This window comes from Ranitomeya variabilis, chromosome 4 (genome assembly GCF_051348905.1).
Source record: "Ranitomeya variabilis isolate aRanVar5 chromosome 4, aRanVar5.hap1, whole genome shotgun sequence".
Taxonomy (NCBI): domain Eukaryota; kingdom Metazoa; phylum Chordata; class Amphibia; order Anura; family Dendrobatidae; genus Ranitomeya; species Ranitomeya variabilis.
The window spans coordinates 155,299,399-155,314,073 of NC_135235.1; the positions used below are offsets into that span (position 1 = coordinate 155,299,399).

Sequence of the window (14,675 nt, forward strand, 5' to 3'; positions counted from 1 at the left end):
TGGTAGTGCAGCTGCTGCTTGACATTGAGTACTGCTGCTCAGCTTACTTGTAACCATAAAACCCAAGTCCTCCAGTTCTGTAGTCCCGAGCATACTTCCATGTAAGGTATATGCAGCAGTAGGATTACTCTGTCCTAGGTGCATTACTTTACATTTATCTACATTAAATCTCATTTGTGAAGTGTTTGCCCATTCAGTCATCTTATCCAGATCATTTTACAATATTGTAATGTCAAGGTCAGATTTTAACCCCTTTCTGACCTCGGACGGGATAGTACATCCGAGGTCAGATCCCCCGCTTTGATGCAAGGCTCAAAGCCGGGACATGTCAGCTGTTTTGAACAGCTGACATGTGCCCGCAATAGCAGCGGGTGAAATCGCGATTCACCTGCCGCTATTAACTAACGCTGACAGCGGCATTTAACCGGGGCTTCCGGCCGGGCGGCCGGAAATGAGCGCATCGCTGACCCCCGTCACATGATCGGGGGTCAGCGATGCTTCTGCAGAGTACCCATAGAGGTCCTTGAGACCTCTATGGTTACTGATCTCGGATAGCCGTGAGCGCCACCCTGTGGTCGGCGCTCATAGCATACCTGCATTTCTGCTGCATAGCAGCGATCTGATGATCGCTGCTATGTAGCAGAGCCGATCCAGTTATGCCAGCTTCTAGCCTCTCATGGAGGCTATTGAAGCATGGCAAAAGTAAAAAAAAAAGTTTAAAAAAATGTGAAAAAAATCAAACCTACACATATTTGGTATTGCCACGTTCAGAATCGCCCGATCTATCAATTAAAAAAAGGGATTAACCTGATCTCTAAACGACGTAACGAGAAAAAAATTCGAAACGCCAGAATTACGTTTTTTTTGTCGCCGTGACATTGCATTAAAATGCAATAACGGACAATCAAAAGAACGTATCTGCACCGAAATGGTATCTTTAAAAACGCCAGCTCGGCACACAAGAAATAAGCCCTCAACCAACCTCATATCATGAAAAATGGAGTCGCTACGGGTATCGGAAAATGGCACAATTTTTTTTTTTTTTTTAGCAAAGTTTGGAATTTTGTTTCACTACTTAGATAAAAGAGAACCTAGACATATTTGGTGTCTATGAACTTGTAATGATCTGGAGAATCATAATGACAGGTCAGTTTTAGCATTTAGTGAACCTAGCAAAAAAGCCAAACAAAAAACAAGTGTGGGATTGCACTTTTTTTGCAATTTCACCGCACTTGGAATTTTTTTCCCATTTTCTAGTACACGACATGGTAAAACCAATGATGTTGTTCAAAAGTAGAACTTGTTTCGCAAAAAATAAGCCCTCACATGGCCATATTGATGGAAAAATAAAAAAGTTATGGCTCTGGGAAGGAGGGGAGCGGAAAACGAACATGAAAAAACTGAAAATACCAAGGTCATGAAGAGGTTAATATCCTACACGATTAAGCAGAAAGTGTAGCTTGAAAGATTTAAAAGACGAAGGGGTTATTCAGTATAACTATCAATTCTGACCCCAACTGGGCTCCATATTTTAAAAAGGATATTCAGAAGTCAGGATAAGTTCAAACGTGGTCAACTAGATTATTACAAGGGATGGAAGACCTCCCATATGATGAGATGTTGGAAAAGTTGGGCTTGTATAGCTTAGAAAAAAGACGCCTCAGAGGAGATCCCATTTACATGTTATGTGTGGTCAGTGCAAGGGACTGGCACATGACTCATTCCTTCCAAGGACCATACTAAGGACCAGGGGGCACACATTACAGATGGAAGAAAGGCGATTTTGGCAACTAAATAGGAAAGGGTTCTTTACAGTTAGAGGAGTCAGAATGTGGAATGCACATGAATGGAAGCAAGGATCCGACTCCAGCAGAGTAAAATGATAAATCTTTATTTTGATCACAATAAAAATTGTTGGCATTGTTGTGACAAACCAGTTAAAATTGGTTGGAGTGAGAAGGAAACATGATATTAATTGAACGCGTTTTGAGCACAGTGCGTGTTCTTAAACTCAGAATCCGCGATTTCTCAGGGGTGAAACGTGCGTCGTGGATGCTCTTTGCCCCACCTCCATCTGCATTATCACCACAGGAAATTTATCTAAATATAATTATTAGATCTATAGCTATGTTTTAAGTCCTATCAAATGCAATTATTTCTTATGCCATTAGCATGTTTGCAATGTTGTGAGGTATATATACATGGGTCCCTTATTCTAAACACATAAAAAGGCGAAATCAGATATACTTCTATAGATAATTATTTGCAGCCTTATGTTTCTATGTGTTTTTTATGATTACTCATATGGTCTTTGACAAAAACGTGTATAATAGGGAGGCAAAGAGTTTATTGTGCTTCTGATCCTCTGTCCCATTAGTATCTTTATAATACTCCCAATATATATTTATCTTATCTTAAAAGTATCATTATATGTAATGTTGTAATTTTATGATGTGTCAATAAACTTTTTGATATTTGTATTTGCAAAAATTTGGATCCCAATATCCCCCTGGAACTTTTCAACCTTTTCCCACATATCATGCTACAAACATAAAGATGCCAAATGTAAATTTTTGGTGCAGAATCAATAACAAGTGGAACACAATTGAGAAGCTGATCGAAATTTATTGCTTATTTTACATTTTTGTGGAAATTAAAAAACTGAAAAGTGGAGCGTGCAATATTATTCGACCCCTTTACTTTCAGTGCAGCAAACTCACTCCAGAAGTTCATTGTGGATCTCTGAATGATCCATTGTTGTCCTAAATGCCTAATGATGATAAATATAATCCACCTGTGTGTAATCAAGTCTCCGTATAAATGCACCTGCTCTATGATAGGCCCAACCGGGGATTTTACCGATACCGTGCCAGGCCAGTCCGACCCCGGGTGCAGACATCACAGGAGCAGGTCCTGGGGACGTGACACCAAACCATCTCACTTGGGTGGAGGATGGGCCATTGTGGAGGCCATGTCACTTGACGTAGCTTCCATCCAGCTAATTATTGGTCACATAGTCCTCACATAACCTGGAGATGTGTTTGTGGCCATTGTCCTGTTGCAACACACACCATGGTCCCAATAAGTGCTAACCAGACAGGATGACATGTCATTGCAGAATGCTGAGGTAGCCACGCTGGGTAGTGTGTTTTGAATTAGGAATAAATCAGCAACAGTGTCACCAGAAATGCACCCCCACATCATTACCCCACACATGTGGAAACCATCCATTCACCTTTTCTGCATCTCACAAAGACATGGTCGTTGGTACCACAAATCTCGCATTTTGACTCATCAGACCACAGTACAGATTTCCACTGATCTCATGTCCAGTCCTTATGTTGCTTGGCCCAAATAAGTCTTGTTTGTGGTCATCAGGAATTTGACTCAAAATTGTGCTCCTTGCAGTCTCTTCTAAACAGCTGATATGGAGATGTGTCTGCTGCTTGAGGTCTGTTTATCACTAATGCAGGCTGTTATCTGAGATGATGTCAATTTGCAGTTTGTGTTGGGTTCGGCGGGCACGTCAAAACGACGCACGGGGACGCATCCGCATACAACGCATGACCCTGTGTACACCTGCATACACAATGTTAAATGTAGGTACTCAAGACGCATGTGGATCTATGCGGATCTTAAGGAAAGAAGTACACAGGCCTGCACTGCGCACAGAAACGCTAGTGTGAAACCGGCCTAACTGATGAACTTATCCTCTGCAGCAGAGGTACTTCTTGCTCTTTCTTTTGTCATGAGAACTAGTTTCATTATAGCACTTGAGAGTTTTCATGACTGCAATTGAGTTTATCTTCAAGGTTCTAGCAATTGTCTAGTATGAATAAACTTCATGGCTTAATGATGGACTGTCATTTGTCTTAGGCTAGTTTCACACTAGCGTTAACTGCAATACGTCGCAAATGCGTCGTTTTGCCGAAAATACGCATCCAGCAAAAGTTCTTGCTGGATACGTTTTTTCGTCATAGACTAACATTAGCGACGCATTTGCGACGCATTGCAAAACGTCGCGTCCGTTTTGCGACGCTTGGGCGTGTGGTAGCGGACCGTCGGGAGAAAAAACGTTACATGTAACGTTTTTTGCTGCCGACGGTCCGCTTTTTCCGACCGCACATCACAATGGGGCAGCGGATGCGTGGGAAAAATGCATCCGCTGCCCCCGTTGTGCGGCGGAGACCACGCTAGCGTCGGGAACGGCGGCCCGACGCACAGCGACGGGTTGTTCCCGACGCTAGTGTGAAAGTAGCCTTAGCTGAGTAGTGCTTGCTATATTCTAGCTTAGAACAGTTGTAGAACAAGGCTCAGCAGTGTATTGTGCTGTGCCTCCAAAAGTGAACTCTTGATGAGGCATAGCTTTTCATTGGAAGCCATTCCAGGTACCTGAAGAAGCTGCTTTAAGGCTACGTTCACATTTGCGTTGTTGTGTGTTGCGTCGGCGACACATCGGCGACGCAACGCACAACGCATGCAAAACGCATTGTTTTGTGACGCATGCATCCTTTTTTTGCTTGATTTTGGATGCACAAAAAATGCAACTTGCTGCGTCCTCTGCGCCCTGACGCGTGCGCCGCAGTGACGCATGCGTCACAAAACGCAAGTGCAACGCATGTCCATGCGCCCCCATGTTAAATATAGGGGCGCATGACGCATGCGTCGCCGCAGCGGCGCCCGACGCTGCGTCGCACAACGCTAATGTGAACGTAGCCTAAGAGACTGCCAATGGGGTGTAAAGCCGACATCGACACAGAGCCGCACAGCACAGAACCGCGCAGCACAGAGCCGCACAGCACAGCGCAGCACAGCCCAGAGCCGCACACCACAGCACAGAGCCGCACAGCACAGAGCCGCACAGCACAGAGCCGCACAGCACAGAGCCGCACAGCACAGTCGCACAGCACAGTCGCACAGCACAGAGCCGCATAGCACAGCACAGAGCCGCGCAGCACACGCAGCACAGCCCAGAGCCGCACACCACAGCACAGAGCCGCACAGCACAGAGCCGCACACTACACAGTACAAAGCATACTGCACAGAGCTGCACAAAACAGAGCCGCAAACCACAGTACAGAGTTGCACAGCACAGGATGAGTAGCACAGCACAGAGCACACGTTGCGGCTGCCGCAGAGCACTTCAGCACCGAGGACAGCGATACAGCTGTGTTCTGAGCCCAGGCCCCGCCCCTGAGGCCCCGCCCCTGTAGCCCCGCCCACCTCAGTGTCTTAGTGCGCCCGCCTCACTGGTGGTTCCCTGGCCGCTGTACGGAGCTCCGCCGGGATTCTAGCTGTGTGGTCACGTGAGCCGCCATCAGGTAACGGTGTCACTCGGAAACGTCTGAGGGCGCCGGAGACTCCGTCACTGTAGCGGCAGCTGCCCGCGTGCTGGCTGCAGTGAGCGCTGCTCTCCGGCCGGCCACCATTGCCGGGTCTAGACCTCCGGCCACAGTCCTGTGGGCGCCACTCTGGCCGGGTGTAGGCTTATGCCGGCGGCCTGGAGCTGTAGCGTTATACACAGGGCTGGGCCCCTGCTGTGTACATGGCCTGTGATGGAGGTGCACAGGGGCAGCTCACGGTGACCTGGTTGTCATGGCTCCCATCTGTGCCAGGACTAAACATGGCCGCAGACACCTGTTATTTCTGATTGCATATTCATTTGGTAAGTTTGACTCCTTGTGTGCCGGGCCCGGAGGGGTTCCACCTTGAAGGGGCTGCAATAACCGTTTTGTCCTACGGCCCCTTTAAGGCTGAGGTGCCATTCTGCCGGGAAAACTAGAAGAGGCCGTGCTTAAAGGAGCGCTCTGACTTAGGCTGGGGTCACACTTGGCGTAAGACAATACGCCACGTATTATACGTCCGTACTACGGCCGTAATCCGGAGAAATGTTCCCAAAATATTGATCCATAGTCAGGGTGTGTCAGCGTATTTTGCGCATGGCATCCTCCGTATGTAATCCGTATGGCATCCGTACTGCGAGATTTTTGCGCAGGCTTGCAAAACCGACATCTAATGGATTTATGTGCTCAAATGTTCATTAAAACATATATACAGTATATATATATATATATATATATATGTGTAATTGAGACACATATATATATATATTCTGTATTTAGATGTCATTCAGCGCGATATCTGTGAAAAGTCGGTAATTCAATTGCCGGCTTTTCATTTCTCCTGCCTAAACCCGACAGGATATGAGACATGGTTTACATACAGTAAACCATCTCATATCCCCTTTTTTTTTGCATATTCCACACTACTACTGTTAGTAGTGTTTATGTGCAAAATTTCAGCGCTGTAGCTGCTAAAATAAAGGGTTAAATGGCGGAAAAAATTGGCGTGGGCTCCCGCGCAATTTTCTCCGCCAGAGTGGTAAAGCCAGTGACTGAGGGCAGATATTAATAGCCAGGAGAGGGTCCATGGTTATTGGCCCCCCCTGGCTACAAACATCTGCCCCCAGCCACCCCAGAAAAGGCACATCTGCAAGATGCGCCTATTCTGGCACTTGGCCACTCTCTTCCCACTCCCTGTAGCGGTGGGATATGGGGTAATGAAGGGTTAATGCCACCTTGCTATTGTAAGGTGACATTAAGCCAGATTAATAATGGAGAGGCGTCAATTATGACACCTATCCATTATTAATCCAATTGTTGGAAAGGGTTAAAAAACACACACACATATGATTTAAAAGTATTTTAATGAAATAAACACAGTGGTTGCTTTAATAATTTATTGCTCTCTCAATCCATTTGCAGGCCCTCGCTTGGCAAAACAATAAACGCACAAGATACATACCCTCAGCTGAACCGTCACGTCCCACGATGTAATCCATCTGAAGGGGTTAAAATAATTTACAAGCAGGAGCCCTGCAAATGCAGCTGTGCTCGTGCTTGTAATTCCCTGGCGAATGAAGGAAATGTAGGTCATTGACCTACATTTCCTTCAGTCGCGGTGATGCGCCCCCTGGTGGATGTCCTCATATGACCTGGAGCGTGGGAAAAAGTTCCCAGGCTGCAGTTCATGAGAACATCCAGCAGGGGCGCATCACCGCGACGCAATGTAAGTATAGATCACTCTGCTTTCCTTTCAGCACCAGGGGGATTACAGGCACGAGCGAGTGGTTTATCGCAGCTCGTGCCTGTAATATTAGTTAACCCCTTCAGATGGATTACCTCGTTGGACGTGATAGGACATCAGAAGGTATGTATCTTGTGCGTTTATTATTTTTCCAAGCGAGGGTGTTCCGGATGGATTGAGAGAGCAATAAATTATTAAAACAACCGCTGTGTTTATTTCATTAAAATACTTTTAAATCATGTGTGTGTGTGTTTTTTAACCCTTTCATACAACTGGATTAATAATGGATAGGTGTCATAATTGACGCCTCTCCATTCTTAATCTGGCTTAATGTCACCTTACAATAGCAAGGTGGCATTAACCCTTCATTACCCCATATCCCACCGCTACAGGGAGTGGGAAGAGAGTGGCCAAGTGCCAGAATAGGCGCATCTTCCAGATGTGCCTTTTCTGGGGTGGCTGGGGGCAGATGTTTTTAGCCACGGGGGGGCCTATAACCATGGACCCTCTCCTGGCTATTAATATCTGCCCTCAGTCACTGGCTTTACCATTCTGGCGGAGAAAATTGCGCGGGAGCCCACGCCAATTTTTTTCCGCCATTTAACCCTTTATTTCAGCAGCTACAGCGCTGAAATTTTGCACATACACACTACTAACAGTAGTGTGGAATATGCAAAAAAAATGGGGATATGAGATGGTTTACTATATGTAAACCATGTCTCATATCCTGTCGGGTTTGTGCAGGAGAAATGAAAAGCCGGCAATTGAATTACCGACTTTTCACTAACACCGCTGCGTATTTCTCGCAAGTCACACTGCTGGTCCGTGTGGAATCCGTATTTTTCTCGCCCCCATAGACTTTCATTGGTGATTTTTTTTGCGCAATACGCTGACAAACGCAGCATGCTGAGATTTTGTACGGCCGTAGAAAGCCGTATATTACGGATCCGTAATATACGGCTGATAGGAGCAGCCCCATTGAGAATAATTGTGCCGTATGTAATGCGAGTTTTACGGACGTAGTTTCTGCGCTCTTACGTCCGTAAAACACGCATGTGTGACGCCGGCCTTATGGGTTTCCTTGTAGGCCGGCGTCAAAAAATCTTATTGCACTCGGACTAATGTTAAGCTATGAGGTTGCTCCCACCAGCTGACTTTTTGTTGGCCGTGTTCCACCCATATAAGCCTATGGGTGCGAGTGAGACAGCGCACACCACTTGGATATCATCCGAGTGCTGTGCGTTATAAGCGGACCCCAGCAATGGAGGAGATGGAGACATTCATTTCTCCGCCTCCTCCGCAGCTGTGCTCCGATCCTCCCTGTGCGAGAGAATCGGAGCACAGACGCATGACACTCGGCTCCTGCTCTGCTGTGATGCTCTCACATCGGATGCAATATGCCAGTGTGACGCCGGCCTTAAAGGGATTGACCCTTTCTTAAAGGGAACCTGTCTCCCCCAAAATGGAAGTTGAGCTAAGCCCACCGGCATCAGGGGCTTATCTACAGCATTCTGTAAGCCCCCCCCCCGATGTATCCTGAAAGATGAGAAAAAGAGGTTAGATTATACTCACCCAGGGGCGGTCCGATCCGATGGGTGTGGCGGTCCGGGGCCTCCCATTTTCTTTCGATGACGTCCTCTTCTTGTTTTCACACTGCGGCTCTGGCACAGGCGTACTTTGTCTGCCCTGTTGAGGGCAGAGCAAAGAAATGCAGTGCGCAGGCATCGGGAAAGGTCAGAGAGGCCCAGCACCTGCGCACTGCAGTACTCTGCCCTCAACAGAGCAGACAAAGTATGCCGGAGCCGCAGCGTGAAGACCAGAAGAGGACGTCATCTGATCAAGATCTGACCCGACCGTGATCAGGACCGTCCCTGGGTGAGTATAATCTAACCTCTTTTTCTCATCTTTTAGGATACATCGGGGGCTTATCTACAGCATTCCAGAATGCTGTAGATAAGCCCCTGATGCTGGTGGGCTTAGCTCACCTTCGATTTTGGGGTGACAGGTTCCCTTTAAGCTGAGTGTTTGCCGACATTAAAATAAAACCCCTATACCCCCCTCCGGAGCCTGCGGGGTTCCTAGAGCTCACATGATATGACATTACGTGAGCCCTGTGCCCAATCAGCGCTGGCATCACTGTCCTCGCCACGGACTGATCGAAGGTCTGCATGAGGTCAGGGCTGCAGCCGATCAGACTTCCTGGTGATGTGCGGTACGCCAAAGCCGGGGACAGTGACGCCGGCGCTGAATGGGCTCACGTAATGTTCTATCATATGAGCCCTGGACCAGCGCAGGCATCGGAGGTCAGGATTGGCGTTTTTATTTTAATGAGACGGCCTGAGAAGGATTGTCCTGGTAGTGGACAACCCCTGTAACTGCCCGCTCTGCTAGTGACTAGAAATGTGCGGTAAAATACCTACAGATCATTATCTTCTGCCATTTCCAACGCCCTCTGGTCCTCTCCTGCTTCCTGTAATTGGCGGCTCACACCGCGACTCTCTGTGCACCGAAGGTCACGTTCTCAGTGTAAGGCCGGCGTCACACTCGGTGTAAGACAATACGGTCCGTATTTTACGGCCGTAATACGGCCGAAATACGGTGAAATGTTCCCAAAATAGTGATCCGTAGTCAGGGTGTGTCAGCGTATTTTGCGCATGGCATCCTCCGTATGTAATCCGTATGGCATCCGTACTGCGAGATTTTCGCGCAGGCTTGCAAAACCGACATCTAATGGATTTATGTGCTCAAATGTTCATTAAAACATATATACAGTATGTATATATATATATGTCATTGAGACACATATATATATATATTCTGTATTTATATTTCATTCAGCGCGATATCTGTGAACAGCCGGTAATTCAATTGCCGGCTTTTCATTTCTCCTTCCCAAACCCGACAGTATATGAGACATGATTACATACAGTAAACCATCTCATATCCCCCTTTTTTTTGCATATTCCACACTACTAATGTTAGTAGTGTGTATGTGCAAAATTTCAGCGCTGTAGCTGCTAAAATAAAGGGTTAAATCGCGGAAAAAATTGGCGTGGGCTCCCGCGCAATTTTCTCCGCCAGAATGGTAAAGCCAGTGACTGAGGGCAGATATTAATAGCCAGGAGAGGGTCCATGGTTATTGGCCCCCCCGTGGCTACAAACATCTGCCCCCAGCCACCCCAGAAAAGGCACATCTGGAAGATGCGCCAATTCTGGCACTTGGCCACTCTCTTCCCACTCCCTGTAGCGGTGGGCTATGGGGTAATGAAGGGTTAATGCCACCTTGCTATTGGAAGGTGACATTAAGCCAGATTAATAATGGAGAGGCGTCAATTATGTCACCTATCCATTATTAATCCAATTGTAGGAAAGAGTTAAAAAACACACACACACACACATGATTAAAAAGGATTTTAATGAAATAAACACAGCGGTTGTTGTAATAATTTATTGCTCTCTCAATCCATTTGCAGGCCCTCACTTGGCAAAATAATTAACGCACAATATACATACCTTCTGATGTCAGATCACGTCCCACGAAGTAATCCATCTGAAGGGGTTAACTAATATTACAGGCAGAGCTGCGATAAACCACTCGCTCGTGCCTGTAATCCCCGGGTGCTGAAAGGAAAGCAGGATCTGTACTTACATTGAGTCGCGGTGATGCGCCCCTGCTGGATGTTCTCATGAACTGCAGCCTGGGAACTTTTTCCCACGCTCCAGGTCATATGAGGACATCCACCAGGGGGCGCATCACCGCGACTGAAGGAAATGTAGGTCAATGACCTACATTTCATTCATTCGCCGGGGATTACAGGCACGGAGCACAGCTGCATTTAGCAGGGCTCCTGCCTGTAATATTAGTTAACCCCTTCAGATGGATTACCTCGTGGGACGAGACGGTTCACCAGAAGGTATGTATATTGTGCGTTTATTATTTTTCCAAGCGAGGGTCTGCAAATGGATTGTGAGAACAATAAATTATTACAACAACCGCTGTGTTTATTTCATTAAAATCCTTTTTAATCATGTGTGTGTGTTTTTTAACCCTTTCCTACAATTGGATTAATAATGGATAGGTGACATAATTGACGCCTCTCCATTATTAATCTGGCTTAATGTCACCTTCCAATAGCAAGGTGGCATTAACCCTTCATTACCCCATATCCCACCGCTACAGGGAGTGGGAAGAGAGTGGCCAAGTGCCAGAATAGGCGCATCTTCCAGATGTGCCTTTTCTGGGGTGGCTGGGGGCAGATGTTTTTAGCCACGGGGGGCCAATAACCATGGACCCTCTCCTGGCTATTAATATCTGCCCTCAGTCACTGGCTTTACCACTCTGGCGGAGAAAATTGCGCGGGAGCCCACGCCAATTTTTTCCGCCATTTAACCCTTTATTTTAGCAGCTACAGCGCCCAAATTTTGCACATACACACTACTAACATTAGTAGTGTGGAATATGCAAAAAAAATGGGGATATGAGATGGTTTACTGTATGTAAACCATGTCTCATATCATGTCGGGTTTGTGAAGGAGAAGGAAAAAGCCGGCAATTGAATTACCGACTTTTCACTAACACCGCTGCGTATTTCTCGCAAGTCACACTGCAGGTCCGTGTGGAATCCCTATTTTTCTCGCCCCCATAGACTTTCATTGGCGTATTATTTGCGCAATACGCTGACAAACGCAGCATGCTGCGATTTTGTACGGCCGTAGAAAGCAGTATAATACTGAACCGTAATATACGGCTAATAGGAGCAGCCCCATTGAGAAGCATTGTGCCGTATGTAATGCGAGTTTTACGGACGTAGTTTCTGCGCTCTTACGTCCGTAAAACTCGCCAGTGTGACGCCGGCCTAAATCTGAGATGTAGAATGAGGTTCTTGTTGACTTGCATCACATCACCACTCCAGTGTTTTTTTTCTTTTTTTTCTTTTTAATTGCAGAGCTGGAGTGGTTCTTTTAGGCCGGGGGTCACACTTGCGAGTTCAATGTGAGAAACTCACACATCAATACTTTGCGCTGCCGCCGGCACTTGGGACCGGAGTGTGCAGTTACATGTATTCCTATGCAGCCACGTGCTCCGATCCCAAGTGCCAGCAGCTGTGCCAGGTATTGATGCGCGAGTTTCTTGCACTGAATTCGCAAGTGTGAACCCGGCCTTAACCCCTTCCCAACCTTTGACGCAGGGTCATTCCATATCAAGTGATCCAAATATGAATATTTTTTTTACCTTACGTCTTTAGATTTTTTTTTATTTTTTGTTTTTATGAAGTACAACTTTAGTTAATTACAAATTAAAAGTTTAGAATTTTTTTCTTCATCAGTTAATTTTTTACAGATTTTTAAAGTTTTGAAAAAGCATGGATTTTGGCCTGGTATGGCTTTACATTTTGTATCATATCTCGGGCTAGAATTAAGATATAGAGGTGGGAGAGGAATCATTTTTCTCAGAACGGTACCGGCTTTCATTTGATATGTCACAAGACTAAGTTTCTTTATATTTTGTTTTGGAGAAATCAAATTAAAAATTTTGATGCGCAATTCTGAAAAAAACGTATGTTTTAAAATTGTGAAAACATGCATGCGTGTTACTTGTGTCCTTGTTTACATTTGTACAGGGATTCAACTTGGGATCTATCACATTTGTATTTTTTTTTTAAGCCTTGAATCATCTGATTTTATGTTTGTGTGAGTTTCTTCCTTTTTTCTTTTCAAATTACAACTTACTGCATTCAACATTTATATGTAACAATAAAGAAACACAAAAAACAAAGTGCCAGAATAAATGCATCTTAGGCTACTTTAACACTAGCATCGTACTCGGCCCGTCGCAGTGCGTCGCGCCGACGTACCGACGCTAGCGTTGTTTGCGCTGCACAACGGGTGCAGCGGATGCAGATTTTCAGCGCATCCGCTGCCCCATTGTGAGGTGTAGGGAGGATGGGGCGGAGTTCCGGCCGCGCATGCGCAGTCGGAAAAGACGTTCCCGACGTACCAAAAAACGTTGCAAGCAACGTTTTTTGCTGCCGACGGTCCGCCACAACACGACGCAACCGTCGCACGACGGTTGCAACGTGTGTCAATGCGTCGCCAATGTTAGTCTATGGAGAAAAAACGCATCCTGCAAGCACTTTTGCAGGATGCGTTTTTTGACCAAAACGACGCATTGCGACGGAGGACAAAAAACGCCAGTGTGAAAGTACCCTTAATCATCATAACTACTTGCTCAGCATTTTCAACCTGAATTCATTGAACAAGCCAAAAGATAAAAGGTGATCACATCCTCAAGTGTGGTTTTCTAAATACAGTCTGATCCTAATTATATGTTAAAAACAAGATTAGAAGAACCAATATTTCTACCACCTATTTATACATGGAACAATTTTTTTTCTAGTATATCACTAAACATGTCATTTCTGAAGTGTTTAAGAAGAATAGTACAGTAGTTAAATCCTCGTTCTATAAAATATGAACTAATCAAACAATTAATAGTAGGTTTTTACACTGGCCTGTTATCATCAATGTGCCCCTTCTAGAGGATGAAATGTCATCTTGCCCATAAGCGCTAACTAGCAATGGCCGTTTCCTTCTGTGTCAGTATGTGCGGCTGTCATGGTGCTCGGCTCCACCTGAGTTATGTCTGTTTTTTGTTCACTTTTACAATGTCTGATTTTCTTGGATACACAAACGACGGCGCTGGACCAGAAGGTGCAGAAAAGTCACTTCTACGTCTTCATTTTCACAATCTTTGGAGAGTCCAGTAGCCGTCAGCGCCGATCATATTCACAGGTCACATAGCCAGTTGTGTCATCCATTGCCGATCTTGTGCCGCCTTCTACCACGTCATGGACGTCACGGTCTTTATTTCCACTACATGGGATGACAGTCCGGTATTGCTGAGTCCCTGTGATGGGTTCTGCTTCCTGTAACCGATATAACAAACTCTCCTCCTCCTCTTTGTAGTCCTGGTTTGTACAACACATGAACTGGATGTTAAGAATATTTTTCTCCCTCCATTTGAGGAGTTGCCTGGGTGTTCAGATTTGGTGTGAATACGGCCCGAGCTGCCGGCCTGTCATCTGCTCTGTAGTCACCGTCTACCCCTGGTCATTCTCAGCCCTAACAAAGCTTCTCCTCTGTCCTCTCCTGCTTCTAATACTCTGTAACATAATAAATAATACCGTAATATCTAGCAATCATGGATTATTTGCTAAATACAGACCTCACACTGTTAGACCACAAGCTGAGCAGATCTGAAATCAAGATTTTTGAACTGACTCTGTAATAGTTTTATTTTTTAAAATATAAAATATGATCCCATCACGATCCCAGCTTGTATTTTGGTACAGATGTGAATAGGAGCATAGCAGGCACATGTGCAGTTTTTGAAATTTTTAAATTAAACGTTTTTTTTCGGAAATGCGTTTTAAAGTTTTGCGCTTGCGTTCGCATAGGTAAAATATTATCAAAGATACTATTGTGACATATCTGGTGAAAGCCTGTACAATTCTGAGTAGAATGGTGTTTATTTTGTTTCTCTATCTCTTTTCTAGCCTGAGTTATGGGGAGAAATGTAAAGGCAGGCA

At 45.5% G+C, this 14,675-nt stretch overlaps 1 protein-coding gene across 8 annotated transcripts in view; it reads left to right on the plus strand.

Moving 5' to 3' along the window:
• Positions 1-14,675, plus strand: part of OGDHL (oxoglutarate dehydrogenase L) — a 191,740-nt gene that overhangs the window by 42,359 nt on the left and 134,706 nt on the right. For 2 of the 8 annotated variants that reach the window (XM_077259343.1, XM_077259340.1), the window contains exon 1: positions 5,202-5,321. The exons of 3 other annotated variants lie outside the window; for them this stretch is intronic. The gene's annotated coding sequence lies outside the window, so the exon portion shown is untranslated. Of the gene's footprint in view, positions 1-5,201; positions 5,666-14,675 lie in introns of those variants that run through there. 3 more of the 8 variants (XM_077259346.1, XM_077259341.1, XM_077259344.1) reach the window with 3 other exon arrangements.